Consider the following 27806-nt stretch of genomic DNA (forward strand, 5'->3'; position numbering starts at 1 on the left):
TGTGCATGGTTTGATTAATTTAGTTTATTCTCCTTTCGAATATTTATCATTGTTTTTGGCTTGATACTGTGTCAGCATTCAGTTCATGACTTGCTGTTCTTAATTTATTCCATAAAATATTTTGTGTAAAATTGATATCTGGTACTCATAAAGATTCCTGGGCCAAACCTCTTAAAACTTTCATGGAACTGTGAGTATCCCTGACCCCATGACACTTGCTGTTTTCATTATACATTTATTTAGTTGTCTTTGTGGCAGTGTAGACATAGTCCTAATTATAGTTCTGTTGAAGTAAAACAAACTTGGTACATACCATTCTGTAAATAACTGCTGGAGTATGAAACTTGTTATTCAGGCTGTACAGTATGATACACAGCACTTTATAACAATACAGTAATAAAAATGGTATAACATTCTAGAAGATGAAGACAGAATGAGTCCATGTTTTCAGAGTTATCTCCTGTACAAATTACACTTCTTCCTTTGATGATTCCCAGTTGCATTAAACTAGTCATAACAAAGATGCATGTTTGTACATAAATAAGCTAAAATGGCAATAATGCTGTACTATGCATAGGAGATTGTATGCACAACAGATAGTGCTAGTGGAGTCTTTGATTCTCACAGTGTTTGAGTGCTTTAATAATACTTTCAAGAAATGGCTTACACTTTAATAACCATCTCTGGAATATATGTGATACTGATGTTATGTAAGTGACACATTATTGCACTAATGTTTCATTATATTTTATTTTTATAGCATTTTGTAGTGTTAACTGAAGATGATAATAGTTGTAATAAAAGCCAAAGAATGGCATTAGAACTAAATGAATGAAAATAAAAGTCATCATAAATAAAATAAAAACATTTAGCATTTATAGCCAGTTCTTTTTATTTGTATTTAAGTTCCGAATGGCTGACCTACATGAGGCTTTCTACATAATAATTTGAACCTGTCACAGGTTAAGAATGCTCCTAAAACATTTTACAATGTTGTATATAAATATACTAAAACATACACACACACTGACATGTACATATATAGATGTAGATAAAGATATAGATATAAATGTATATATAGATATAGAAATAGATAATTACTCCCTGACTCTGCAGTATTGAATTGGAATCAGTCTATTTTTCTATATTAACATAATATTAATTCTCGACAAAACTGCAAGTAGTTGCATTTACACCTTTCGACTGTCCAGAGTTTTGCAGAATGGTCCCAATGTTGACTGATATCTTTGTTTAGTCCTTTGTACAATTTTTGATTTTCTGGAATATTACTGAGGATTACAGTCAGTTACTAATGGCAGGCATTAGAGTGTTATGCTCCTTATTGCTTGTAAGTGATATTTTGTTGTAAAACCTGCTGTTCTATTAACTTTGAAAGTGAATTAGAGTAACATTTAAAAACTGTGCTTGATTTTTAGCCTTTACCCCCCCCCCCCCCCCGCAATATTTTGGCTTTGTGTTGAATTCTTGAACAAAGAATTTGACAAGTACAGTTGTAATCCATAACATTAATAGATCAGCAGAATATAACAAACAAACATAAATAAAGATGAAATAAAAAGAAATATGTTCAGCAAAAAACTATTTCAGGTTGCACAAGGGCCTTGTGAAGCACAGCTTTTTTCATGAAATATGTATTCTTTTAAAAATAATAATTTTGCTGTTGTGTAGGGGCTATAACTAAGCTTCAGCATTTCAGAACAAGTTTAATGTGCTGAGACACAGGCTAGCAGACTTGCATGGATTGTGTTATTTAAACAAAAGGTACAAGTGGCACCTGGAGATAACAGATATTGGTGGAGCTGAGGTTTAGATGCCAAAAAGCCTAGTAGAGTTATTATGGCCTCACATATCTTGTCTCAAAGATAGGGTGCACCATTTTATTCAATCAGAGTAAATGCCTGAAATAGTTTATTTTATTTATTCACATTTGTTAACCAGAGTAGTGTGCTAATCCACATGGACCTATTTTAGGCTGTGCTGGGAATGGGAAAGAAACTCATCAACTAAAAAGAAAAATTCATAGTACCAAGATGTGCTGTATGAGACACTGAGCAATATAAATGGTTACAATAGAATAACCCAACAGACAAGCATGCTCCACAATAAGATAAGATGGGCTTTGTAATATTGACTGAACAGATTTATCACAGGGATGAATAAACTGGACAATAACCTCCAAAATATACATGTTGAGGAGATTTGTATCACATAGTTATATATAATGCATTTATAATACATACAAACAGAATGATGAAAAATACTTGATACATTGCAGTTCCTAACAAGGTAGCACCCAATTAAACCTGCCATGACCCCCTTTATTACCCATTACTGTGGTGTGCACACATTGGAACATTGTTCCAACAGTCCTATCCTAAAGACTGTAGTATCAATTAAATAGCACCCAAGTAGATGTGTTCTATACCGCCTTGGTACACCTTTCCATGGAATCCATGGAGTAAACACTTGAAACCACAGATGAGCAGTTTCCTTGTGGCTCTCCAACCAACTTGTTGAAAATGGGCATTCTGAAGCAATGTAGAAACTGTCTCATTTTACTGGCAACTACCTAATTCTTAAATAGTTGAACACACTGTACAAGAGATGTAATTATGCATTACTAGAGGCATGGATCTCACATGCATCTGCTACAATTATCAAATCTTGTTGCCAGAAACACACAACACCACATTCTACCTGCCACTCACACTACAGCCTAACCAAGTTGACTCACATATGCTGAGGCTCTTAAAAGTAATCTACACAAACCTCAAAGGCCTCCTACATACAGTTATTATAACAGAGATCCTCATCAACCCCACAAATATGCTTCCAAAGTGATATCCACTACAACGCATATAGCTTCAACTCAATTTATTTAAACTGGTAAGCCTATTTGGCAAATCTCCAGACAAACAAATGTTGTAGTCATAGCTGATTCCATCATGAGGCACACAGATGCTTCACTCACTAAACTACGCTAGGAAAGTCATGGTGAGCTGCCTACTTGGGGCAGGAGCAGAGGTCATTTGTACACTCAAGTCATTGAACCATGAGAGTATCAATGACCTGAAAAGTACTTCTCAAGTCTATATGAAGATAGATAGATATGTTAGTGCTCTCAGACAATGTGTCCAAGGTTGGTATGAGGCTAGAATTCAGCAGCATTCTTCCTTCTCTGAGGACAGGGCAGCAATATGAGCAGAAGATAATTGCTTTTAACAATTTTATTTTTGATGTCATTCAAAAGGGGTACAATATTTGTCATCTTGGGAGGGTATGGTTCACAGCCCATGCAGCTTCACAGTGATGGTCTGCACCTGTCTCCTTTAGGATTTCTAATATTGACTAAAACTTTGTCCAACCCCAGAATGCCTTTTTAGGCAACACCAACCTGATAAACCTTACAACTTACAAAAAAACAACCCAGGATAAAGTTAAATTAATCACTGTTCTATGCCAGGAGTCTAAAAAATGCCACTCCCTGCAAACTTTCCTCAGTCTGGAGAACATATATGTGTGTGCAGTTAGGGAGACAGAGAGGACCCTGGCAATGTGCAAGAGCATCATAGTTCTACACATATTTATTACACAGGAAGCAACAAAAGGTGAAGGTGTCTCAATGTTCATCAAAAACAATCACACCTCAAAACTGCTCAAACAGTGTGATGCATTTGAACTTCTCTTTGTCCAACTCACCATATCATTGAAAGCTACAGGTCCCCTTCTATGATGCAGTACACCCATAATTCATATTGCATAGCAAAATGAACTGGAGTTACCCTGCCTTAACTTCATCATGATAGTGCTGGGTGACTTCAACTACCTCGGTACAAACTGGGAAACATATAACATTTCCAGTATGCCAGTCCAGAGATTCCTGGATCTTGTTAAAATAAATGCTTTTGGACCAGCCAGTATGCACATCATCTAGGGGCCTCAACATCCTCAATTTGATCCTCACAAGCATGGAGACACTTTGTACTCACCTGATTGTAATATCCTCACTTTTCAGGTCATACCATAAAGCTGTATACTTTGAAGTTACACTAACAACAATGTCCCATCTAAACCTTGAACATTTGCAAATTACTCCAAAGCAAACCTCCTTCTACTGAGAGATACTCCAAATTCAAGCCCTCCAAACCACATGAACTCTGACACCTATACAGAGTTGTTCACAAAAACCCTAAACCATCATCTAAACAGATGCAATGAGGCAGTTGTATGCACCCAAGATAAGCACAGGATTAACTCAAAGAACAATTTGTCCTGGTGGAATGCCAGTATCAGTAAGTTGTACAAGAAAATGAAGAAAAGCATGGCCAAAATTTGGCAATGCAATACCCAACAAGGCAAGAAACCCCTCAAACTAAGTAAAGCAACTCAGAAATATTATCAAGGCTACCAAAGCCAAATTTGTTGTTAATATAGCAGGAAAAGGACAACCACAACAAGAACTTCTTCACCTACGCCCACAACCAAAAAGGCAGCATACAACAGTGTGCTAAACTAATTTTAAATAGAACCACCTACTATATGGAGCTGGAAGATATAGAAAATGTATTGGCTGATAAATTTAGCTCCATTTCACACACCCAGGACACCTCTCAAGCGAAACCCTCTACCATAACCCCCCCAAATTATCATTTGCAAAACCGTCCTCATTGTGCTCTCCAAGGAAAAATACTTTATCGGTGGGTCCAAATATTATCCCAGAATGCATCTTGAATAGCATGAAAGATGGTCTGCTGAACTCTGTTCAAACTTAACCTCCTAACTGGCTTCATGCCTAGCTACTGAAGGATTGCAACAGTTAACCTTCTGCACAAGACTGAGCTATCAGCTGACCCAGGTAACTACAGATCCATAATCCTGATGAGTATCATATGTAAAGCCATGGAAAGAATTATCAGGGATATTACAAAATAAAGACAGAAGAAACCTTCAGACAGTTGGATCCAGGCCAGCACAATTTGGTTTTGTCCAAGGCACATTGTGCTTTCTCAACCTAGTAGACTCTTTTAAGAAAAAAATGATACAAACTGCTTATCCTGACCTGGTCAAAGCATTCAACATTATTCCTCATTTGAGATTGTCAGCAAATTCAACAAAATAGGAGTTAACCCCTATGTCACCCACTGGCTAGCCAACTAGCTCAGAGGAAGTCATGTTAAAGGGATTCTACTCCACAAAAATGTTCAGTCATGTGTAGAGTCCCTCAAGGCATGGTGTTGAGGCTGTTCCTTTTTGGCATTTGCTTTTTGGAAGTCAAAACTAACATCGAAGGCCCCTGTGGACAACTGCAAGCTCAGTGCAGTTATAGAATCTCCAAAGGACAGCAATATCTCCCATGATGGTTTGTCTCAGTCTCCTTCAATAAACACATCACACCAAATGACATTTGATGACCTTTATTAAAACTTCCATAACATAGCTTGATCACCAAAATTTATTAATTATAACTAGACATAGTATAGTTGATTCTAAAGGCAGCATAAACATCCTTGAAAGTCAATCAGGACAGCGTACCTACTCATCCTGCTCCAGTAAGCAGCATCCATACCTCTGCTCGCTTACTTTACTTATGAAGCAGCGTCCAAGACTCACTTCATATCCCATTTATTAAATTACCCATCCAACCAAATAATTCAGGATGACAGCATCCATACCTCTACTTGCTTACTTTACTTATGAAGCAGCGTCCCCATCTCACTTCATACACCAGTCATTGAATTACCTTCCACCAAATAAGCAGCATCCTTACCTCCACTTGCTTATCTATTCAGCAAACTTCCTCCAGCTGCTCAATTTCCTTTCCCCAAATCCTTGAAATGAACTTCCAGACACCAGAGGAGGAACAGAGAAGGGCAAACCTATCCCTCTTCTCTGCCTACCCCGACTGATAAAATAACCACAATCCTCACCAACAAAAAAGGGAGGTTAGGTGGGTAGCAAGTTCACGCTAAAATGTGATTACTTATCCAGCTACACTTGTCTAAACCCCTTAAACCCCTCCCCACTCTTACCTCATTTCCTCCCAATCATCCCTCCCTCCATTTAATCCTTTCATCTCCCCAATCCACTTAACTTCCACTAATATATCAATCTAACCCCTCTTGAAGATGTCCCAGGACAACTTGGTTTGTTGCCAAACCTCATTTGTCCTGGTCTCCTTCAATAAATACATCACACTGAATGACATTTAGTGACCTTTATTAAAACTTCCATAACATAGCTTGATCACCAAAATTTATTAATTACAACTAGACATAGTATAGTTGATTCTAAATGCAACATAAACATCCTTGTAATATCAATCAGGACAGTGTACCTACTCATCCTGCCCCAGTATGCAGCGTCCATACCTTTGCTTGCTTACTTTACTTAGGAAGCAATGTCCAAGGCTCACTTCATATCCCATTTACTGAATTAATCATCCAAACCAAATAATTCAGGATGACATGACCTTACTCATCCTGACCCAGTAAGCATCATCCATACCTCTACTTGCTTACTTTACTTATGAAGCAGCTCCCCATCTCACTTCATACCCCATTCATTGAAATACCTTCCAACCAAATAAGCAGCATCCTTACCTCCACTTGCTTATCTATTCAGCAAACTTCCTCCAGCTGCTCATTTTCCTTTCCCCAAATCCTTGAAATGAACATTCAGACACCAGAGGGGGAATGGAAGAGGGCAAACCTGTCCCTCTTCTCCACCAACCAGCCTGATCAGTCTGTTCCCCCTCCCTTCTACCCAAAATTGTTTAACCAACTACCTTAAGCCAAACATCATTCAGTGTACCCATCACCTGTAAAGTACATTAGAACCCCGTCATCAACCCCACGTCTTGACATACCAACACTGAAACATGTCTTAATGGAACTAAATAAAGTAGGATTACCCATGGCCCCACTGTACCACACCGTAACATTCACTCCACGAGAATATATTCCCTTTTAGTCCACTTCCTTCATGCCACTAACCATGACTCAACCTTTCCAGAATGACAACCTATAGCCATAACAAATACCACAGAAACTATAAGCCCTTGAACTCAAATCTGCACCCATTCAAAGAAAGCCCATCTTACAGTATTCAACATCTGTCTCTCTACCCACTCAACCCAAGATGACCCATCAAACTGCTGAAAACCCACCAAAGACACAATAGTGCAATACTATGCTCCTGATTAAGGTGCTGATTGCTAGAAACAGCTAACATCTGCATAACCTTAAACATCCCCCAAATCAGTACCTGCTAACCCCCCTCCTGGCTAAACCCTAGTCACAATTAAAAGAAATAGGACTTGGCCAAATTCTGCACAACTCCAAAACATGCCTTGCTTAAACCCTCTATCACCCACATAACAAAGCACCCTGCTCCCACAATATACCCAAAGCACCCTCATACCTGGAATGCTTCTAGCAACCCTACCTATCAAATTCCCTCACGCATTAAGAAATGGTTCTTGTTGTACTCCTTCTAAACCCTAACCTATTATGTAACATCACCAATAGCTACCAAACCCTGTGAACCATAACAACTTTCCATCACCAGATCAGATCATGGGCCCTCTACCAACACAGTGACCTGCATAGATAACTGCAACTGCATCCCAAAACTCCACCCAAATCTGACATGCCTAACTGCGTACTTACCATGTTAAAATTACTGGAAACCTTGTTACCTGACGGTCACAAAACCAACCCAACCTCAGCTGTTAAATCCATCCCACCTAGGTTCTACCCCAAAATTCCCTTTACTGCTAAATAAACACTTGCTGTACCATGCCCCTAAATTTCCTTGAGCATCCCTGAAGCCACAGTAATCTTAAACCATACAAACTGACTCACCTGAATGAGTACCTGGAATCATGTCATTACCTGCACCCTCACTGCTTTCCAAGCCAGTGTCTAGAACCTTCAGCAGCATCCTCCTCAGATTCAGCTATGAGTTTTTCTACTCATATCAACCAATTGGTTAATGATAGTTTTACCACTATAGGATGCATAAAAAGGTTTATAAAGTCTAGGAAATTAAAATAATGAAGTCATTGTTTGTTACATTAGACCCAAACTTGGTTATGCAATAACAGTATGGAAACCCTATAAGAAGACAAGCATGAGTAAATTAGAAAGAGTACAGTGGAAATATTCCAAAGGCATCTATGGATGTGAAAATCTAAGTTATTATGAAAGACTAAAATATCTGAACTTGAACAGTGTCTCTTACAGATATCTAAGCAGAGATCTTATTCAGTTATATAGGGCATTTAGGGACAACTACCTCTGGGAATGTTTGGGGTTATCAACAAGTACTAAAATAAGGGCTGAACTTGGCTAGATTGTAGCAGCCCTTAACCTAGTAACTCCCTATGACCTTGTGATTGTTGTAAATCCAAACCATCATTGGGAATCTCTTACTTCCCAGAACAACTGCTAACCCTGCTTTACTCTGTCCTCAACATACCTCTACCTCACTTGCCTCTAAGCAACCCAACTGCACCAACTCTGGTGTGCCTTAATGAATATCGAATAAAGGAAAACGACCTGAAACCATGTTACTCACCACTCCAGCAACCAAACCTCCACCCCAGAAAACCCATTACCTTTGATATCCATGTCCTTAGGCCATTAAGGGGTAAACTTTGCATACCCCCATCTGTGACCTCATTGAGCACCACTGCAGTGACTGTGACATTACTGTAACAGGCTCTATCCCTTTTAAGCCATCTTCCTTCGGGTCACTAACCAATGGCCCTGCTGTGGTTCCCCCCTCAAAATTGACATCTGTACACTCCAATTACTTCAGCCCAGTGACTACTTCTCAATCCACAGACTGCCATCTGTGACCTCAACCTGTGCCACTCAGGTGACCAGGACTTCCACTGCAACAGCCTCCATCACCTTTTGGGTTCACCCCCTTCAGGTCACCGAATGATGCCCATGTTGTCTTCCCACCTGCAAAAGAAAGGAAAATATAAGCTCATAGCATACACACAGCCAACTTCTTATTGACTCTACACTGACAGGGTCCTACCCCATTCATCAACTGCACAGTCAACGTGGCTGCCCACAACTGCATCCCCAAGAGTGCACTTCTGCGGCTTCACCACTAATTATCACTCTAACCACCCCTTAACCTCTGCATTAAGCTAGGTCTGTGGACTCCACATTGAGAACTGCACAACGTTTGAAGAATGCCACTTCTGGACAATGCCTATGACAGAGTACCACAAGTAGCTTGAAAAAATGCACACCAAGCATACCTCTCAACCCCTTAGAGCAAAACTGTGAACAAAGGTATAAATAAGAGTAGAATAAAAATACAAAACCAACAGGGAGTCATCAACCCCAGCAACCCCCTCCTCAAAAAATATTTTAATAAAGGTTTCAGACACTGCAGTTAGGGCATAGGTGCATAAATTAGTACTAAGTTAACTGTCCTTGTGGCCATCTTAGCCTAGCTAGTTCTGCCGTGGTAGAATCAAACCCTGCACCTTGCGGCTGTTGGGTAATATCTTAACCATGATGCAAGAAAGTATAGGCAAGCAGTATACCCAGTTCTACCAGTGCCATAAGTAATTTCAAAATTCCCTGAAACGTGCTGGGAAACTGAGCAAACTCTAGTAAGCAAAACATCTGTGTCTCTCTTTTAAACTAACCCCTCAATCCAACTTTAAAGTAATTCTATGTTTCCAAACATCAAGCAGGATGGTAGCAACTGCCGTAAGCCAGCAGTGGCAGTACTCTCACAGCCTCTCAATGCCAGAATGTAGACAAACATATGTAGCTACAAGCATATGAGCAGCCGGTCAAAATGCAAAAAGCAACAGCCAACCCTCTGTGGCAAGCTCCACAAGTGCCCATACCATCATTCCGCTCACTCTTCAATAACGTGGTAGATATAGACACAATACAAAATTATATGCAGCCATTTGGTAGAGACCACTAGACATTCCCCTACAAATGAGAAATTATGTGCCATGGTGGCTTACCTCCACTGAAAATCATATTTTAGAAGGGAATTTCTGGACAACTCAGAGGTGTGCACCAAAACACACCCCCCCCACTCCCAACCTAGAGTGTCAGTATCCGTGTAGCAAATGATTCCTGCAGCATTACGTTATGTACAGACTGCATTCCACTATGCATGCATGGCAATGAGCTGTTGCTTGCAGCAACACCCAGTCCAAAACAGCCAAGAAACTGCTACTTATTCAACCACACCACCAACAAAACCAAAGAGAAAATATGTGTCACTCTGAAAATTATGAGCAATGCTAAACTAAAGTTTTTTTTTTGTTTTGTTTTATAACAAACATGTCCAAAACATTTACTGAAATGTAAGTAACATAAAGGGCACTTTATGATAAGTTTCTCTGACCACATCTTTACTCAGTGCAACTGCATGCCAATTTTAAGACTGCAATAGCCCACCACAAACCATAGCATTCATTATAGTGACCTCCAGCCATAACAGCTGTAATGGTCCCCTGTTGCCATTGCACATTTCCGTTCAAGAATGACCTCAAAATTTGGTTTTCCAGTGATTCTACAGTGATAGAGCTGACCCTGCCACTATTTATGTCTCTAAACCCCTACACCAACCTAGAGCAACAAACATCAGCTCCACACAACTGCAAAAGGAGGCCCATGAAACAGTAAAACCACCAACAAATCCAGTACAAAACCATTAAAGACGCACAAACAACCGTATTTGAAACCTCCCACAACACAGTTCTGAAGAAGTATATGTACAAGGTAAAAATTCTGAACATATTGCGAAAACTGCACTGTTGAGTCCTCCACCCAACAGCTACACATGGCACCCTTAACCATCCGCATCAGCTGCAAATGCTTAGTGTGTAACAGGATTCAAGGCCGCATGCATTTTCAAGGATTAGGCAGACTGCAACCCTAATTGGCTCAATTACTGGTGTCATTCAAAGGGGATCCAATGTCTGTCTGTTTGGGATGACATGCTTGACAAGCCACGCTGCTTCACAAGGGACGGCTTGCACCTGTCACCCCTGGGCTTCCGGATATTGGCCAAGGCTTTTGCCACCCCCATAGTGCCTTTTTTAGGCAAGGCTCAAAAGACAAACCCACCTCCCTAGAAAACACAAGTGGAAAAAAACTAAGGGTAATGCTGCTCAACGCCAGAAGTCTAAACCTCAAAATGCACGCTCTCGAAGCCCTCCTCAGTATGGAGAACATCGATGTCTGTGCAGTGACTGAAACCTGGTTTAAGGCTCCTGAGAGTACCCCAGCACTACCAGGTTATACCTCATATCATGCTTTTCGGCCCCAAAACTTGGACCAAACCACAAAAGGAGGGGGGGTATCCATATTCATCAAAGATACCCACACCTCCAGGTTAGTGGCAACACACGAAGCTTCGGAGACCATTCATGTGCAACTAACCATAGGCAAAACTGCCCTACAGTTTGTAGCATGCTACAGACCACCCTCTCAAACTCAGGAACCCCACTCAGCCTTCCTGAAGACACTGGAGCTTATGAATGTCTCTCCAAATACCATCATATTGGGAGACTTCAACTACCCAAACATAGACTGGGAGCATTACTCAAGCCCCAACACCCTAGTCCAAAGGTTCCTAGAATTCATAAACTCAAATGCAATGGAACAACTAGTCACCACTCCCACAAGAGGAGATAATATACTAGACCTGATCATCACAAACATGGGGACACAATGCTCCACACCAGAAGTATACCCCTCATTGGTGAGATCAGACCATAAATTAATCTCACTGGAAATCCACATCCCTCCCCCACCCCCAGCACAAAAGACCACAGTGAAGAATTTCTCAAAAGCTGACTTCACACTTCTAAAGACTGAAGTGGTATCCTTCAAGGCCCCTGGGCCAGTGGAAACCACAGCCCACACCACTGAATCCTTTATAAATGCCTTCTACGAACACATTCAAGAATGCATGGATCATGCAATCCCAAATAAAACCAAGACCCATTCCCCCAAAGGCAGGCATCCTGCCTGGTGGACCCCAGCCATAAACAAGCTTTACAACAGGAGGAGGAAGCTACTACATGACAGAGCAAAATCCCTAAAAGGGAAGGCATCTCTGATCAGTACTAGCAAAAAACTATGATCACTCATAAAATCATCCAAGGCCCACTTTGAGAGAAAATCGCAAAAGACACTAAAGACAATCACAAGGCCTTCTTTAGTTATGTTAGAAACCTGGGTGGAAACTCCCAGATATGCTCAGAGTTAGTCCAAAATGACAAAAAATACACTGAACCCACAGACATTGCCAACATACTGGCAAACAGGTTCAGTGCAAATCCCCCCCCCCCAAAAAAGGAGAAATATCAATCCCAGCAGAGTGTAGCCTCCCTGACATCTCAGATGCCCAGGTGAGAGCCGCCCTCTCCAAAGCTAAAAACACAGCATCAATGGGACCAGATGGTGTCCCGGGTTGCGTGCTACATGAACTCCAAGAGGTACTAAACCCGCACATAAGGCGGCTGTTTAATCTTAGCCTTACTACAGGATACGTACCCAAAGAATGGCGTACAGCAAAAGTGGTCCCACTCCACAAAGGAGGTGCTTCTACGGACCCTGGAAATTACTGCCCCATAAGCTTGATGAGCCTGGTCTGCAAAGCTATGGAGAGGATCATTATGGAACCATAAACAAAGACTTTGGGGACCTACAGACACTGGATCCTACCAAATTCGGCTTTGTCAAGGGCAGATCCTGCCTTTTGAACCTGGTCAACTTTTTTGAAACAGTCACTAAGGCCATTGATGAGGGTAAGGCAATTCACACAGCCTACCTCAACCTTGCAAAAGCCTTCGACACAATATCCCAATCGGGCATCATAGACAAGCTCACCAGCTTAAATGTAAACCCATATGTCATAAGATGGGTTGCAAACTGGCTCAAGAACAGAACCCACAAGGTCAGAATTGCTGGAGCCATGTCAGACTCTAAGCCAGTCACAAGCGGTGTCCCACAGGGCTCGGTCCTGGGACCCCTCTTGTTTGGCATTTATTTTTCCGAGGTGCAAACAAACATAGGAGGATTGTGGCTGAGAAAGTTCGCTGATGACTGCAAACTGGGCGCCATAATTGATACTCCAGCGGACATAAGCATCCTTCAGAAAGGCCTCATAGAAATGGAAAACTGGTGCCAGAGCCATGGCCTTAAACTGAACGCCAAAAAATGTATAGTCATACCCTTTGGGAAAAGCAAAGTACCCACAAATTACCACATATGTGGTAATCCATTAAGTACAGAAGAAGTAATCAGGGACCTAGGACCCAAGTTGACAGAAACCTCTCATTTGACACTAACATTGTCAAAGTGGTCAGGAAGACCTTCTATATTGCCCACCTTATCAAGAAAGGATTCACATCTAGATCAAGAGAAGTCATTGTGCCCCTATACTCTTCCCTTATCAGGCCCATAATTGAGTACAATGCCCCATTTGGGATGTACCTTAACCGACACCTGCAGCAGTTAGAAAGGCCCCAAAAGTACCTCACTAAGAGGATCAAGGGTCTCAAACATATGTCATATGCTGCCTGGCTGAAGAAACTCCAGCTCTATTCAGTCGCATACCGCCTACTCAGAGGCAATCTATGCCTGACGTACAAGTCCATGTCCAATCCGGAATTAATGGACATGCCCCACCTCAGAAAATCCAAATGCACCAGAGCCACGAGAGTGAGAGATTTGAACCTTAACACAGAAATAAATAGGACGTGCTGGAGGGACAGATTCATAACCCAGAGGCTCCCTACACTTTGGAACAGAATCCCAGTCCATGTTAGGCAGAGCCCCTCACTGACTCTCTTCAAGAGAAATCTTGACGAGTGGATGGGAGATCATAGGTTTACCCCAGGGGTCATCTCTGCATCACTACTAGACAGAGGCACAGTAAACTAAACCCTAGATGGGCATAGTATTCTCATTCCAAGGGGTGGCGAAAGCCACACACACTCTAGCTAGGCTTATAAATACCCTAGGGCAGATAGCCTAGTATGAACCTATAAACCTATGAACCTAATGTACCTGACTCTTCTCTTTCTTCAGACTACTAGAAAGCCTTGGGCATCCCCATTCCTGTGATCACTACCAAAGTTACAAAGAGTAGGGTGACAGTTGGGGGGGGGGTCTTTCCTCATAACGGTTGCCCCGCAACATGCATGCGACATGAAGGACTGTTAGTTGCAGGAATCTACAGCCTGCAAAACAGTCACTTTTGCAACTTCCTCCACTCTGTGGAGAAACATTATGGCCCACACCTAAACCCCTATAATCACCAAGCTACAAAAGGATTAAAACCCCCAAAGAAAATGTACCGCAGTGTAGTCCTGTTTTCCCTCTTCCTCCTAACAACAGCCAGAAACCATACCGGCACCTGAAAGACAAAAACAACCCCCAGGAAAGCAGCAAGACACAGTCCAGCCACCCCATCCCCATGTGGGAAGCCACCCTGCTGACCACAACCGCAAACTGTGCCAATATAAAATGGGACCACCACAAACCCAGTGCTGCTACAATCATTTCTCTTCCACTCTTTCTTCTTCCTCATTATTTTTTTTTTAAATGTAATATGCCCTAGACCTACCCCAGAGACCATAGCCACTGACCTATCAGCCCTGACAACCTAATATGCCATCCATGTGGGAACCAAAGGCAGATAGCAGGAACAAGATGCAACAGATCGGGCCCTCTAAAAGGGGTTGAAGAGCAAAATGTACTAAGCTAATTGCCTGAAGGGCCATACCAATCACAGAATTATTCAAAGTGTGAATGAAACTGTACCCTGTGTGACTACGACCTGAACGCTTACCATTAAGTCAAAGGGGAGAGAAAAAAATATAAAAAATAAATAAATAAAATAAAAAATAAAATTATACCCATCTGCAGCATGCACCCCACATTCATCCCAAGCCTACCTGTCCTCCAAGTTACCTAGGTCATCTGGGACGTAAGCTTGCATAGCAAAACGTGATTACTTACCCAGCTACACTTGTCTAAACCCTTTATACCCCTCCCCACCCTTATCTCATTTCCTCCCAATCATCCCTCCCTCCATTTAACCCTTTCATCTCCCCAACCCACTTAACTCCCACTAGTATATTAATCTATCCCCTGTTGAAGATGTCCCAGGACAACTTAGTTTGTTGCCAAAGCTCATTTGTCACAAACTAATAAAAAGTGCCAGAGCCATGGTCTAAAATTGAATGCCTAAAACAGACTATCCTTTGAAAAGTCAGCACCCCAGGGAATTAACACATAGACAATACATTCCTAAGAGTAGATCCAGTGGTTAGGAACTTGGGAACATATGTGGACAGTGACTTGGTCTTTGACCATCATATGTTTAGTGTTGTAAGGAAATCATTCTATATTGTGCACATTATAAGCAAGGGCATGGCATCCAGGTCCAACAACATCATTGTTGCTCTTTACTCAGCCATCATTAGGCCAATTATACAATGGTCCCTTCGGTATGAACCTGACCAGGCATATGCAACAACTGGAATGCCCATAGAGATTTCTCATAAAAAGAATATGGGGCATTTACCCCATGGAGTACACAGACCTCCTCAAAGCCTTATCATTATACTCAGTCTTCTACAGACAACTGAGAGGTGATCTTTGACTTGCTTACAAGACATGATCTAATCCAGTAATAATGGAGTTCTGCACACCTCCAAGTCCAACAGCATTAGAAATACCGAACTGAAAGACTAAAGTCTCATTTTCAACATAAATGGAACATGTTGGAGGGATGACTTCTACTCTGGAACAGGAGTTCCATCCATTGTGAAAAAGAGTTTGTCCCTGATCCTATATAAATGCAACCTGGACCAATGGATGGGGAGTCAGAAATGTACCCTGTTGGACAGAGGCAGCTCATAAATGCTCTGACCTAAACCCAACTAGATGAACAAGGCTAGTCTTAAAAAGCCTCTAATGGTTGTTAGCTTAGTACTCAACTAGGAACTTACGTTTGCACAATCTTGGAGTTAGGCAATTTAAGCAATCGGGTATGGGAGGTGCAAAGCAGTAAGAAATCAAAAATAGGCATGTTCTTGATACATGCACAGCAAGTATGACAAAGGGTTTAAGGCCCACTGAAGGTAGTTACTGTTGCATTTACGTTTAGAATGTATAATATAGTATACTTTGTGTGGCAATTAGGCTGCACATATTTTTTTAACATCGGTTTACTGAGAAAGTCCATCTGGCACAAAGCCCATTTTCAGCAGATGCCTAGCGAGAAATGCTCCAGATGCATGTCTTTGGAATGTGGGAGAAAATGCGACCACCCCGAGGAAACCCCACAAATGCAGGGATGACATGCAGACTCTGCACAGAGGGCGCCCCGCCCAAGAATTAAACCAGAGAACCTGTTGCTATGAAGCAATAACACTACCTGCTGCACATCTGCACCACTGCACCCCTTCATAGTGAAATATTAATGTGCATATTGGCACATGAGGTTATTACAATACAGTGAGACATGCACCATGACAGGACCCGTACCTCTAAGGAGGCCAAAAGACTTGAAAAATATTATGTAAACTAACAAAAGTTCTAGGGAAAAAGATTAAGGGAATCTAGTGATTTGTAACTCAGATTGTCTCAGTTTTTATTTGTTTACCAACTTACTTATTTCCTTACTATTTTTATTGTGGTTGCTTGCCTTTCGCTTCCATAAACTAGATCTAGGGAACCTGTTATATTTCTGATTTAAACTGTCAACTCTTTTATTTTCATTATAGTTATTGTGGTGCTCTTGTTACCTTTCTCTGTCTTTTGATGTATATTTTGATTTTTGTATTCTGAAGGCCTGGGGGCAGTTTTTAGCTTGGGAACACTGATTTTCTCAGCAGGATTTGCACTTCTAAAATACCTATATGCATATCATATCTGTGGAAATTAGAACTGTCAGTAAAAGAGTAATGTGTTAAGCGATTCTGAAATCTCACTGAGGTCTTGTTTGTTCATTGATACAGCCTATAGCATAATTAGAATGGTAAGATATGTGGTCCAGGCCTTACTAAGGCTTATACTCCATTTTTTCATTTGATTCATGTGGTCTCATAAACATACATTCCTGAAAATTTGTACTCAGACCTAAACACATGCATGTGGGCACATAGGCACACACACACACACACACACACACACACACACACACACACACACACACACACACACACACACACACACACACGTGTGCTGCAAGTACACAGTATGACATCAGTTCAAAATATGCACATTTAACAGGCTAAATAACTATATCAGTGTAAAAATAGTAAAGTAATAAAGTTATATTGTTAGAATAAATTATATTACAAAGAGTTACTGAGTCAACACAAAACAATTAATAAGAGGAATCCACTAAAAGGTACAGTTCTGCAGTTTTGCGCACTTTACTGTAATTTTTCATGTACTCTAAATTTTCAAATCAATATGTAATTAGTAAGCAACTTCTAACAATCAGAATGCTGCAGCTGACCTTTTTCATAGTTTCTGCATGACCGAGCTTGAGGGTATTTCGGATTTATTCTCAGATGACCATCTGTTTTATGTGCCTTTACAGAGCAATTTTACTGTTAACTTCCTGTCTTGCTCCTCCTGGGCAGACCCAGTTCTCTGAAAGCATTCACCTGTTAAATGAACTGCAAAAGTTATGTGCAGCTTTTCAACCCAGTGAACTAACACAGAACAAAATCAAATTATGTTCTGCAAACTTGAACCTTAAAAGGTTGTGGAGGTTACATATATAAAAATGAAACCATGCATGCATCAAAAACTGACTGTGAGTAAGTTGGTGTACGGGTCATAGTATTAAATCTTGCCAGTCCAAAGTTAACTTTATACAGTTATGCATTTCCTATGTTATACTTCAAAACTATGTTTCACATACTCAAATGTCAAAACTCTAATTAGTATAATGTAAAATATGAAAAGATGAGACATTATCTCCAATAAGCAGGGATGTTCAAACACACTCATAATTGTCAGGACCATACTTACAATCTTTTTCAAAATTATGTAGACATATGAAAGTCTTTTGTCTTTATTTTTGATGCTGATGACAAAAAACAGAACCAGCTACATGATAACCGTGTGCAAGCAGTGATGGGTCACTTTGTCTGATGTAGAATGAATATGAATTTGAGAAATCAGTCACATTTAAGAAAGTCAACAGCAGTGTAAACCTGCATTTTTGGGACATAACATTTATGGAGCTGGAAAGGTAACAGATTTATTGCTAAAATGAAGACAACATGCTCTCCAAGTTCTACAAAATTCAAAGCTTTGAGGTAGACTGTTGGAATTGTCTTGCAGTAATATATTTTTTAAATATTTCTGATAATATGACAGACAGAAACAATGGGAAATGTCAGCCACTGATGTTCTCTTAATACAGTAATCTTATTAGTGTAGTTTAGTGAATGATAATTTTATTATATCATAGATATGATGGTCTAGGACATCAGACTGTTTCTCACAGGTGAATGCTTCATCAGCAGTCTTTATAATAACTTTGAATAGGCATCTGAATTCATTTGCTAGATTATAGCCAGCAGTCTTCTTCTTCTTCTTTTGGCTTTTCCCAGTTAGGGGTCGCCACAGCGGATCACCTGTCCGCTTATGATTGGCAGTGGAATTTTACAGTGTCAAGTTGCAAGCCCAGCACCCAACCTTCCACAGAAGGCACACACATGCACACACTCACACCTAGGGCCAATTTAGAGTATCCAATCCACCTGCTGCATGTCTTTGGGATGTGGGAGGAAACCCACGCAACCACAGGGAGGACATGCAGACCCCGCACAGAAGGCACCCCAGCCAAGGATCGAACCGGCGAACCTCTTGCTGTGAGGCAGCAACTCTAACCACTGCACCACCTCGGCCAGAAGTACTTTTTTAAAATCAATATATTTCCGGATCAGCTGGTGATGTACTAAATTGTGCCCCTTCTCAGTGAAGAATGATTGTTGTGGCAAGGGCAGGGTTGCAGTCTTTTCTTCACACACATATTCCCACCGTTACTTTATCATATGTTAGCAGAATGAATGCTCAAAGAGAAGTAACATCCAGGGATTTTGGCTGTCTAACCTATTATGTAAGCAATACAATAAAGCAGAATACAAGGCATTAAAGGAAAGTAAAAACTGTTGTTTAGTTGTCAAAGCATTTTCCCTGTTTCTATTTCATTGGAAAAAGCAGAGAAGGTAAGAGATAGTGGCAGGTTAGAAAATCAGAAAGGACTGAGAGCAGATATTAAATGTAATATTTTAAATATAGAATGAATGAGAATAATCTTGATTAATTTGCAATAATACTGTAAGAAGTGTCTTGCTTTCAATTTTATTTTCTTTGATTGTTTATATATGCATTCTGAAAGGCATATAGCATTATCTGAAGGAAAGTTGTTTTAGGTTATGGTTTGTCAAGCCTCCTGTCTTCTATTTTTTTCCCTTAAATGAAGGTAACGTGGAGGGGTGGAGTAGTGAGATGTACAGTCTCATAATAAGAGGCTTTAGCAGCAAAGTAGCTGTGGGAAAATAAGTATTTTTAGACAGTGGGGTGAGTAAAGTAATATGAAATAAGAGCACTGAGCTTATGAAACCACATTGGAGGATGATGTTGGTAACATGTTAAAAGAGCAACAGGAAAGGAATGTCAGTGTAAGTTACACAGCCATAGCAATAATTAACATGAGGAATCTGTAAGCTACAGAAATCAATGGATGAAGAAAACAAGGGAATCTGAGAATAACAACAACACAGGGTGGAATACTTGATCTCTGTACAAAGGAAATTCTGGAAAGGAATACCACATGGAAAATGGAGGCATGGTGAAAAGCAGCTCTCTCAAATGTAAAATGGGAAAGTGTGATCATGGTAGGGCAGACTTACACTGAAGCAAACTGAATGACAACAAACTTAGGACATGATTTAAAGTCACAAAAAGAGGAAGATAAATTTAAAGTATGACTGAAGTTATGAAGCAAGTAAGGCCAGGGTACTCGTACGTGGAAATGTGAGAAATTAAAAAAAAATTGGAAGAAAATCCTGAAATCATGTTCTTTTTAAGACTAACATAGTAGTGCAATTGAAGAAGACAGTAACGGTGATGAGAGGAAGGTCTGTTTGATCTGATGCAGTACTGCATGTGTCTTGGTGCAGTCTGCACTATGTTGCAAGCTATTATGAGCAAAATAAATCAGACTCTCTTGAAGATAATCTCTGTAGTTGTCATAAACCATGAATGCAGGGGCAAAGAAAATGGTCAGGAGGTAACTAGAAGCAATAAATCAGAGAACAAAATATCAGGGAAATCTTGTAGAAAGACTGAACTGGCTGGCCCCCTTCCCAGTAGGGCTGTCAGTGAGCAGTACAAACCAAGAAAGAATATTGAAACTCAGTATATGCTAAGAAAACATGCATTGAAAGAAGGAAGACACAGTAATAAGAGGTTGAAAGAGATTATTAGGCCCTATATTTAATGCAGCATTAACATGTAAGCAATGCAAGGTTATCATTGAATCAATGTAAGACTAAAGAACACAGATCACTTGAAAAGAGGAGAGAAAAAAATCCACCACATAGAGTGTGGGAGAGTAGTGTGTGGCAAGACAAGAAAAAAATAAGCAAATTGCTAAGAAAAGGGAGAGAGCATGAAGGGTACATGAAATGTTATACATTATGACCATCCCAGGTAATGAAGTGAGTCAAATGCACGTATCCACAAAGTTAATCTGGGATTGATTGTTATTGCATTCCCAGATAAAGGAGGTGCACGATGGAGGGTACTTGCAAGGTATGAGTAGTCACAAGACACAGAATCCTTGGAATGTCTATAAATTTATGAATGAAGCCATTATATACCTAATGATATGGGCTACATGGGACACAAAGTCAGCAGGGCTACTATACACATTCAAATTGTTTCGAAAGTTTAAATAATGTAAAATGGGAGGTAACCTATATTGCTGATACATAGGTTATACACTGAAGATGTAACATGACGTTGTAGAGAAGAAGTACCTGCTGGAATGACAGAACAATGTGACAGAGGCAGAGCCGAGGAATCCAGATTATGACTATAGTATACAGATCTCAAGATGCAAAAAAAAGAGGAAGAGGTGAGACAATTGAATCAGCTACATCATTAAGACAACGAGTAAGAAAACAGCAGTAATGGAAGGTATGTAAAGAAGAGTTTGTATTGTTGGTGAGTATATATTATAAGTAAAATGAGCAGATATTTCTTCAACACTGAAAGCTAAGCAGTGAGGAGTTATTTATTTTAATGCATTTAAATACAATTGGATTGTAATATTTGATATTTGTTGCAGTGTGTCATAGGTTTCATTTATTTCTTTGAAAGTTGCTTAATAATCTCATTGTGATTAGAACTTTTATTTGAAATCCTAACATATTTGAACACATTCTATTTGTCTGACTTATACCACCTGGACATGAATCCACACTTCCTCCTTAGATTTGCCTTCAACATCATTACCAGCAAGCAGTTTCCCTTATTCTTCTGGTCTGGTGGAAAAAAAAAAAACACTGAGCTATAGCTTCTCTTAATGGTCTTGAAGCCAAGGCTGCTTAGTGATAGCATCCACAGTTAATAGTCCATGTTATGTATAATAATGATTCTTCAGCAGCTGGGAATGCTCCGTCATGAGGAGATTGGATTTGTGCAAGGTGTTTCATATATACCTTCCAAACATGTAGTAGTATTAGTTCAATGGATTTTTTTTGCATACACCTTCTTAACTCAGTAGAGAACTGGATCCATGCATAGTGCATTGCACACACTTTCTTAACTTGGTAGTGTTACTAGATTATTGCATGATGGCTTCTTAACATGGTACAAACACCATCAAGTCGTGATCTTAATCTTACAACTGAACTTCTGCCTGCACAATGTTTGCATATTTTAGTCAGTTGATGCCAAAAGTCAGTTGAGGTAAAGTAGCAATCTTTCTCTATCCTGGATGACCATGAAGAAGATTCTCCCTGCTGTATGATACAAGCAAAGCTAGTCTGTAGAAAGCAGTCTGTTAACCTAAAGTGAATAAGGCACAAGGAAAGGGAATGCATCTTTAACCAAAGCCAGTTATGTCCTGTGGTAGTGCTTGACTACAGTTCAGGAGTTCTTGTAAACACATGCATATGTGATCATTCGTGGTCATGTTTTGCTGAGCCAGGTCTCACCAATATTATTACTTTCCCCTACTGTGCTACACTCTATCATTCACATGCCCATGCCAGCAATGACATTTGCACTGTACTCATAATAGTTGAGTTTTCTTACAATGTATTATTCGCTTTTTGCAGTTTTTACAGTTCTCCAGATCTTTTTCTCAGTTCCTCTTATCCAATTCTTAGAAAAATAGCAGGAAATAATATTCTGCTTTTTCTAGATGGGAATACATTCATCTTTCAAAACCAGGGTATTAAAGATAGTTATTAATTTTGAAAGAGAGAGGAATGTAAACAAAAATATAATGTTCCTTCAGTTTTCGGAGCTATTCTTATTAATTCATATTAGCTGTTGTTGACTAATGACTGGTTATTTACAATTTACTGGATTAAGTTCTTCTCTAGGCGGGTTCTACTATAAAATGACAACTTCCTGAATGCCAATGAGCTGAAATGAAGAAAAAAAAATGCCCGGAGTACAAATTAGTTGTTTTTCATAAGGGACTAAAGCCAGCAGAATGCAAAAAAACGCTTGCAGGAATATTCAAGTTATTCAAGTTAGGTTTTAAGTAAAGATTAAGTTTAACATTAAAAGATTACATCAGATTTTGATTGTGCTTTTATCTGTCACATGCTTAAATAACCTTTGCAAGGTCATATGATCATTCAAAATTGTTAGAGACATACCATAAAAACAACCAGTATAAACTGAAAGCAGTACTTTGTCAAGATAACTACACACTCAAATATAATTGCCAGATAAAAAACAAAACACATAAAAAGTAATTGCATAAGAAGTAGCATGCTAATTATTCATATATATATATATATATATATGATATATGGTTTATTTTATTTATTTTTCATTTGTTAACTGGGATAGAGTACTAATCTCAATGGACCCATTTCAGTTTCAGCCTGGGGAAAACACAATAGATACATGACATTATACAGACTTAATGGCAAAATGCAATATATACATACATTATATACAAAGGTAATATCAAAGTTGGCTTGAGGGTATAAAGGCAATACATAAATGACATTATACACGGATTGACTGACTAAACACAATATATACATGCATTAAATAGACAGTGGCATCAGTGTTGGCATGCTGAAAGAATCACAATCAAAAATAGAATTAAAACCAATAATGAGAAAACATTAAAAAAAGAAAGAAACATACCGACAAGGAAAATAAATATGAGATGTATTCATTTGTACTTAACAGATCTTAAGTTTAGTACACTAATTATGGGGATGTGGTCATTTAGACAAGGGCTGTGTGTGGCTTTCAACCGAAGCTGTCACACAAGCACCCTCATTTACAATCTATCTTCTCTTGTAATCCTGTAAATATTTTCCAAAATAACTAACTAAATAAATAATTATATATATATATGGGTCTAGGACAAAACTGAAATGGGCAAGCACCCTTTCGTGAAAGTGCTTTTTCACTGAAAAAGCACTTTCGTGAAACTAAGCTAAAAAAAGGAAAAAAAACATGAGAAAATAGCTTTTGCTGAGATCGCAGCACAGTGGGGATAAGGAAATGTTCCCTTTTCCCCACTGTAGTGCGATCTCGGAGTGAGAATATAAAAGTAGGGGGCTGTGGGGGCACAACACCCCACATGGGGAGAGCAGCATAAACATGATTACTGCTATCTATTTTTTTTAAATCTTTTTTATTTTTTTTTTCAGACTTTCGCAAAAGTGCTTTTTTGGTGAAAAAGCACTTTCATGAAAGTGTGCTTGACCATTACAGTTTTGTTGAAATATGTCATCATTAATTAGTCCTAGATCTATGTATGTATATATATATATATATATATATATATATATATATATATATATATATATATATATATATATATATATATATATATATATATATATATATATATATATATATAAGGATCTATGTCATAACATCGAAAGTACATTTCAGCTAAACATACATAAGCAAACTCACTTTTGCGAAAAAAAAAAAAGCCAAAAAAACTACACAAATAAAACACTACTCCGAGATCGCACTACAGTGGGGAAAAGGGAATATTCCCTTATCCCTGCTGTAGCACAATATAAGCAACAGTTTGCTTAATTCTACAATCAGCACTACATGTTGATGTACAACTAAAGCTACATGCAAACTCCATGTTGTTTTTTTTCTTTTTTTTTAATGAAAGTGCATTTTCGATAAAATGCATTCGCTAAAATGGATTAATTCAAGTACACACACACATATATATATATATGTATATATATATATATATATATATATATATATATATATATTTGATCTTGATACCTATTTGAATGTGTATAAAGGGCATTCTCCTCTAAAAACACTTCATGCATCTCAGTTCTTTTAATTCCACTTTATTCATGTCCTTTAGTAAGCGTCTCTGTGAGTCTGTTTCTATTATTGTCTTTTGCTTAACCTCTTTCTCTTCTAAATCCATCAAGTGTATGATGTTACATGTCAGTCTATATTTAGGGATATGTAGGAGTACCACAGCTGCCCATTTCCTATTCATTCTCATTTTTGCATTGATCATTCTTCTCCCCTTTATCATTAATGCCCCTGTCCTCTGTCTCTCCTTTCAAGTGTTATAGCCTTTCATTCCTTGGATCTATTTGTATGTTGCAGAGCAGATGGAAGATTATCCATAGTATCATCATCTTTGTTGCTTTAATTTTACTAAGCAATATGTAAGTCCTCTCCCACCTTGTCTAGAGAGTAACCCTTATTTTTTACAAACTTTCTTTACGTTTTTCTCTGTTCTCTCTCTCTCTGTCACCCACCATGATTCTAATGTAGAGCTCTAGGTAATTGAGGAACTCTGCTTATTTTGTTCAACTAATCCTTCCCCTTTCCATTTTCTAATCTCACATCCACTGTCAATTTATTACTGCGTCAGAGACCCACCATTTCTCTAAACCTCGAATGTCTCTCTTATAACTCCCATTCCTGCAGCCACATCCCCTGACACTGACAGGCAATCATCCATATAGAACACAGACTGAGATGTTATGCCCTTTTTTTTTTTTCCTAACATTGCAAAATTGCATCTGACTTGCACTACCAGCTCCTTGATCTCAAGTGTGAACTGGCCTGGAGATAATGGCCCCCTCTGTCATTGTCTGATCAGATTCTCTACTGTTTCAATTTTAGGGTCTTGGTATATGACCTGTATTCAGTGTAAGGGCATTTTCCCTACCGGCCTTTGCTTCAGTGTCTTCCATCCAAATTCTCATCTCATCATATCAAAGGTCTTGTGCAGGTCAAAGATCACAGTCCCATCTTCCCAATCCTGCTCCTTTTTTTACTCATGCTTACATTACAGCAGATCCAAACATTTTTTTCTGTCTTCCGTCTATTCACAGAGCCATTTTGCCCTGCTTGAATTATTCTTGGCAAATATTTCATTCAGCTGTTCTTCTTATACGTTTGTCAAAACCTTGGCATCTACAGTAATCAAAGAGATAGGCTGATAATTTCACACTTCCTCCCTTTCTCCTCCCTCTTTAGGTATCACAGTTTTCCTGGCACTCTTCATACGTTTACATATTTTGCCTACGTTTTGTATTCTTTTGTATTCCTCTTCAAGAACCTTCCACATATCTACCCTTCCCCATTTTAAAACTCTTGAGTGAATCCATCTGGCCCTACATCTTCCTACTCCTTCATCCATCTTGTATATGGCTTTACTTATGTCACGCCATGCCACCTCTGCATTCAGCTTGTCTCTTTGTTAATACTCTAGCATATATCCCCCTTCATTCTTTCCTCAGTTCTGTTCTGAGACTTCTGTCCCTTCCTGGTCTTTGTAAATCTCCATGATTAATTTGTTTTCTTCAGAATATTCTCAATCTCCTCCTGCTATCCCCTGCACTATTGTCTCTGTCTGCTTCTTCCTGTATTTCTTGGCTAATTGTTTTCCTTCTTCCTTCCTCACTATTCACCAGTAATCCCTCCAGTACCATTGTTGAATTTCTTGCTTCATAATTTTAGTCTCCAGTTCCATCCATATTACTTTTTAGTCTGATCTGTAATGCATCTCTTCTACTTTCAGTTCTTCCACCTTCCCTCTGTACTACTACTATATTTTCCTCTCCCTTTATGTCTAGATTCTCAATTGCCCTTTCTTCTTTCCTTCTCTTTGTTTTCCTTCTGTGCTCATCAGGTTTCCCTTGACAGTGACCTCAGTCTCATTGCACCAGTGTTCTTCCAGTTTGCCCCTGTATTGTCCTGTATTGACAGCTTTATTTGACCTTGCAGTGTTTCCTTGTCTTCCTTCCCCATCCATGTATAGCTAGCTCACCTCCACCCCTTCTCATTATTTTCTGTTCCTGCACACTTACGTTAAGTCTCACTGCTGCATGACCTGATATGTGTCTTTCCTATGTTTTGGATCACTTCAATTACTCCCATTAGGTTTCCCTTCACTAAGAACCTGTCAAACCTACTTGTCAGTAGCAAAATTATTTTTGCTAAAAGGGGATTTTCTCTCATTTGGATATCTTTATCTCCATAGCTCCAGCCACTCCCCTCTTTGATTACTTGGGCTAGTACGTGCCTCATCTTTTTGTTGTACTTCCTCCTTCCATACAACCTCTTTTCCGGTTCCACACTGACGTTGTGGCCTCTCCCAAACACAGACATGTGCACACTTACACACACACACACACACACACACACACACACACACACACACACACACACACACACACACACACACACACACACACACACACACACACACACACACATACACACACACACATATATACACACTTGCAAGCATATGCACATACATACGCACATACACACAGATTATCTCTATTCCATTTCTTCTGGTCTGTGCCCAGTTAGCTAGAAACAATGACTAGAAACTGTGTGTTATAGCCTTTAGTAGAAAACAATGCATATCGTATAAATTAAAATGAAAAAATCTGTAATTTAAGATTGGTTCTAAAGACAGTACAGGATGCTAAAAGTAAGCCTAAATATTCAACTGAGATGGCATTGGTGTATGTAGTTTTTGCTTTTTGAACTGTATACAAATTCCAGTATGTCTAAAAATTTTAAATTAATTTAATTTATATTATACGCTGGGACTCTAACTATAGCATAAGGAATGCTGTAGAGGTGTGCAATGTACAGCAGCTGTATGCTCAGTCAGCATGTCTTCCACATCCTACATTCCACTAATACTGTAACTACAGAGTCATATATTTAGAATAAAAAACAGAGTGTCATGCAGACCACGGATAGATATTTCTAAACTTTTTAATGTGAGTTTCAAACATTAATTACTTTCTTTACGCTCGGTGCCGCTATGACTACATAAAACTGGGTCAGTACAGTTAGCAAGTGGGAATGGGTTCCTATTGGCCACAGCTTCAGTCAGCCTAAGTTTGGACCAGGCTATTACCAATGTAGGCCATTCATATACTACTGTAGTACATGTGTTCCTTGTGCAAAGATGTCTTTGACTCCCGGATGCTCCTGCTTCATGCAAATACT

The sequence above is a fragment of the Protopterus annectens genome, chromosome 1.part0 (assembly GCF_019279795.1).
Source record: "Protopterus annectens isolate FY-2018-M chromosome 1.part0, PAN1.0, whole genome shotgun sequence".
Taxonomy (NCBI): domain Eukaryota; kingdom Metazoa; phylum Chordata; order Ceratodontiformes; family Protopteridae; genus Protopterus; species Protopterus annectens.